The sequence below is a fragment of the Spinacia oleracea genome, chromosome 1 (genome assembly GCF_020520425.1).
Source record: "Spinacia oleracea cultivar Varoflay chromosome 1, BTI_SOV_V1, whole genome shotgun sequence".
Classification (NCBI taxonomy): domain Eukaryota; kingdom Viridiplantae; phylum Streptophyta; class Magnoliopsida; order Caryophyllales; family Amaranthaceae; genus Spinacia; species Spinacia oleracea.
This window is the reverse complement of record NC_079487.1, coordinates 18842408-18847592: the sequence shown is the minus strand read 5'-3', so window position 1 is coordinate 18847592 and position 5185 is coordinate 18842408. Positions and strand designations below refer to the sequence as shown.

Here is a 5185-nt window from a genome sequence, read left to right as displayed (position 1 = left end):
AAGTCACTAAACAATTAGACGCCGGCTTTATAAAAGTCTCCAACTACCCAGAATGGGTGGCCAATATTGTCCCCGTAGCTAAAAAAGATGGACGAGTGCGAATGTGCGTAGAATTTCGAGACCTCAACAAAGCCAGTCCTAAAGATGACTTCCCCCTACCTCATATTGACATACTAGTAGACAACACCGCAGAACACGCGCTCCTCTCCTTTATGGACGGGTACGCCGGATATAACCAAATACTAATGGCAGAAGAAGACATGGAAAAAACAACTTTCATCACCCCTTGGGGAACATATTGTTACACTGTAATGCCTTTTGGTTTGAAAAACGCGGGGGCCACCTATCAAAGAACAGCCACCACGTTACTCCATGACATGATACATAAAGAAATCGAGGTCTATATGGACGACATGATCGTCAAATCTAAAGACCGGCGCGGTCACCTCCCGACACTTAAAAAATTCTTCACCCGAATCTTGAAATATAACATGAGACTAAATCCACAAAAATGTGTGTTCGGGGTAACCTCGGGAAAATTGCTAGGATGTGTTGTTAGTACACGAGGAATCGAGATTGACCCATCCAAGATCAAAGCCATTACCGAAATGCCCCCACCAAAAACTGAAAAACAGATAAGGGGCTTCCTAGGAAAGTTACAATACATTAGTAGGTTCATTTCCAAGCTTACTATGACTTGTGAGCCAATATTCAAAAAATTAAGAAAAGAAGAAAGGGCCGAATGGGATGAACAATGCCAAACTGCCTTCGATAAAATCAAAGAATACCTAAGCAAGCCACCCGTCCTCTCCCCACCTTTGCCTGGAATCCCTTTACGCCTATACCTAACCGTCACAGATACTGCAGCAGGAGCTATGCTCTCACAGTGTGTACATGGATCTGAGCGAGCCATTTACTACTTGAGCAAGAAGTTCATACAGTACGAGACGAGATACACAGAACTTGAGAAAACCTGTCTCGCCCTCGTCTGGGCATCCAAAAAACTCAGACATTACCTATTGGCCCACACGGTTCATATAGTGTCACAACTAGATCCCTTAAAATACGTGTTCGAAAAGCCCGCCCTGAGTGGTCGCCTGTCCAGGTGGCTAGTCATGCTCTCAGAATTCGACCTAAAATTCATGCCGAAAAAAACAATCAAAGGAAGAGCGGTAGCCGAATTCCTGGCCGAGCATGCCACGAATGAGGAAACCCCGTAAGCTTACCTCCTCCCCGACGAGGAACTTCTGATGATACAAGACGACTATTGGACACTATACTTCGATGGCGCGTCCAACCAAAAAGGATGCGGCGTCGGAGTTCTCCTAGTCAGTCCCGAAGGAGCCCATATACCAATTTCCGTCAAACTTGACTACGAGGCCACAAACAATGCCGCCGAATACGAGGCCTACATAGTCGGGCTAGAGGCCGCAGTTAGCCTCGGAGTCAAATACCTACAAGTCTTCGGGGATTCTTCCCTAATAATCAACCATATATCCAAAAGATGGAAGGTCCGGAGCACTAGTCTCTCAAAATATCAAGCTCACTTGGACCAAATAGTCGAGCAATTTGAAAAAATCGAGTATACGTACTTGCCAAGAGACGACAACCAATTCGCGGATGCACTAGCGAAGCTAGCTTCAATGCTCAACATCCCGAATGAATGGGACGGAATGACCCTTCGGGTCGAGCGAAGGAAGGAGCCGGCTTATTGTTGTGCCATAGACTCCGAACCTGAAAACACCAAAGAAGAACCATGGTACACGGACATCCTTCGTTACAAAACAAGTGGGGAATTCCCCCCAAACACTTCCCCGCGAGCACAAAAGGCCCTACGCCTCCTCGCTTCACAATATAGCATAATTCTGGGAGAGTTGTACAAATACACGCCGAATAAAATCAAGTTACTTTGTGTCCATCAAAACCAAGCCCAAAGACTAATGGAAGAATACCATAACGGTGTGTGTGGACCCCATATGAACGGAAAAATGCTATCCTGAAAAATATCCCGCTCAGGGTACTATTGGACCACTATGGAAACCGATTGCCATCACTTTGTAAAAACTTGCCCAAAATGCCAAATCTTCAGTAACCTTAACCATTTGCCTCCCTCAGAACTATACACCTTCACTTCTCCATGGCCCTTTTCCACCTGGGGTATGATATAATCGGCAAGGTAACTCCAACAGGCGTAGAGGGACACGAGTACGTTTTAGTTGCAATTGATTACTTCACTAAATTGGGTAGAGGCAGTCTCCTATGCAAAGTTAACAGCCAAACATGTCGCTCGATTCCTAGAAAAGAACATATTCTGTCGATACGGGGTTCCACATGAAATCATAAGTGACCAAGGTTCCCACTTCAGGGCCGAAGTCCAAGACCTGCTCAAAAAATATCATGTCAAACACCATAAATCCTCTCCCTACAGGCCGCAAATGAACGACGCGGTAGAGGCGGCCAACAAAAATATTAAAGTCATAATCGAAAAAATGGCCGAAAATTATAAGGTTTGAACCCTTGATCTTGAGTTTAAACAATAAAGCCTTTACCATTAAGCTATTACATATGTTCATAAGGATTGGCCCAACAAATTACACTTCGCATTATGGGGCTATCGAACCTCAATCCGCACCTCCATTGGAGTAACACCCTACTCCTTGGTATACGGAATGGAAGCAGTCCAACCGGTCGAGTTGGAGATTCCCTCCCTCCAGGTCGTCCTAGAAAGCAAGCTACCCGAAGCTGATTGGGTTCAAGCTAGGTACGACGAACTCGTCCTTTTAGACGAACGGAGGTTGAGAGCTCTACATCACGTGCACGTGTATCAAAAGCGCATCGCAAGGCAATTCAACAAAAGAGTCAAACCTCGAAACATCAAAGAAGGCGATTTTGTTTTAAAAGAAGTCCGCGCACCTACTACGGACCCTCGAGGAAAATTCCGGCCTAACATGACAGGACCATATTTTGTAAAGACTATCCTACCTGGCGGAGCAGTCCAACAAGCCGATATAGATGGAGCAGAATTCGCTAACCTCACGAACTTAGACCAACTGAAAAAGTACTATATTTAACAAAATTCAGTCCGGAGTTAAGGCATCTAATAAAACATATTAAGACTCATAAGCAAACATTCTGCGCATTACTCTAAACAAACGGCATAAAACTCGATAAAGTAGAAAAAGCGAAGGACAAAACTTCAACACCCAGGACTGGGCGCGGTTATTTCTCACGCCCAGGTCTGGGCGCCGATATTTCCCTCGCCCTAAATCGGGCGTCGTTCTCTCTTGCCAGCTACCCTCCCACTTCTACAAAGTGTTCGTACTCCTTTTTCTAACCCTCAAAAGAACCACGAACTCTTGGGGGGGAAGCAGACGAGTAATGAACACCCTTTCAAAAGTTTTTTTCAAAAAAGCTAGAACTACGCGCGACCTGATTCTGACAAGATACGTAGGCAATCCTTCTCAAGGATTCGGTCCAATAAAAAATTAAAAAATAATAAAGTCATGCAACGCATCAAGAAGAAAAGATATTGCAAAGGGCACTCTACCCTAACCCATGCACGGGCAAGACCAAATAAAATGAAAAAGCCACAAGAGTTTCCAGGAACAAGCCCAACAAAGGAGTATGACACGAGTCGGCAAAAAACAAAAAATAGTGAACATGCATATGTAATACCCCAAGTAGTCGGTTAATCTAAAAATATATGTGCACTCTTATATGAACTCATTATTTTTACGAAAGTCTTTTCCTTTTCGAAATCCGTCGTTGGTTTAGGAAGCTAATATTGCTATAATATGTTAAAACAAAGCCCACGGAAGGCTCAAAACATTCTTGCACCAAAAATCGCAAAAAATATATATATACATGCGGAACACAAGAATGAATATGTATAAAACAGGAGGTAAGCCTAAGACTCGTCATCGGCTCCATGTCTCCAAGCCTCGCCGGTCCATCCACTCCACTCCCCGTGATATGAGGGACCCCAGCCAGAGTCACCCCAAAAATGAGGTTGCGACTGCAACTCGGGGCTAGGCTCTCGGGCCATCGACACGGAACGCCGCCTACGCTCCGGCTCGGACCTCTCCCCGGAAGAACTCGCCCCCGTGTCAGAACGGCGATGCCGTAGGGGCGAGTGCCGTGCTCTCTCTCTCTCGCGACGACTGTGTCCCCCGCCCGAGGGACCCGCGTCGTCGGGCCCAGCACGCCCAGTAGCCGTCTGCAAAAAGGGACAAAAAGAGAGTGAATAACCGAAAGCCAAACCAAAGGTACAGATCCTAAGAAAAAAAAGAGAGGGCACATTACCCGAGTAGAGTGGGGGCTCCTGCAAGAAAGTGCAGACCGAGCTCGAACCAACGCGGACTTCAACCGGTTGATCACCCCCACCATCGCATTGGCCGTACGGGCCGGAACCTAAAACAAGAATGTCAGTAAAAAAGAAAGAAAAAAATAAAGAAGAGTACACAAATAAAAGGTGCATACCGCCTCTACTCCCTCAGGGAGCGGAGCATGGAAAACCCGGTCTTCCGGGAAAGTCTCCACAATCTCGGATCCACTCTCTCCGGTATACGAGATCCGAGCATCGGGAAGCACCCATCCCCCCAACAAAGGGTCAGGACCCTCCTGCACAAAACACAGTAGGCATAAACACATGGGCACGAACATGAAAACACTAAAATCAATACAAAGAGAGGAGGCAACTTACAGCGCCAGGCTCCGGGAGACGAAGAGAATCCTGGATAAACTGGTAATAGCTAGCTCCCTCTATCACCAACTCTGTCGCCGGCACACCAGTCCTCGAGTGGACCCTCCACGACTCGCCTATCGAGCGAGTAGACAGCATGGTCGCAGGCGGAGGCCTTGGCACCGAAAAAACCCCGACCGTCTGCATACGTACCCGCTCTCCCAGGTACCAGACAAGGTCCCAGCGGCCAACGAACAAGACCCGCATCTGGCTCAGGGCATAACTCTCCTTGACCGAAGCATTGGTACCCCTAAAAGAGAGCCATGGGGTCCAAACCACCTGTTTTCGTACAAAACGCAGTCAGATCTCGCACATGAAAAGAATGACGAAATACGAGATAGAGGATAAGATTCTGTACATGCTCAGGGTTCCCGTCCCGGATAAGATCCCACACGGTATCGGGCGGTGGACGCACTGTCATCTTCTTCTTCCAACCCCAACGAC

General features: G+C 46.9%; 1 long non-coding RNA gene across 1 annotated transcript; it reads right to left on the bottom strand.

Annotated features, from left to right (window-relative positions):
- Positions 1–4395: 4395 nt before the first annotated feature.
- Positions 4396–4826, bottom strand: LOC130465755 (uncharacterized). Its single transcript, XR_008925776.1, has 3 exons — positions 4703–4826; positions 4480–4620; positions 4396–4410 (listed from the first exon to the last, which is right to left on the bottom strand). It is a non-coding gene; the product is annotated as an uncharacterized lncRNA (long non-coding RNA).
- Positions 4827–5185: the final 359 nt, after the last annotated feature.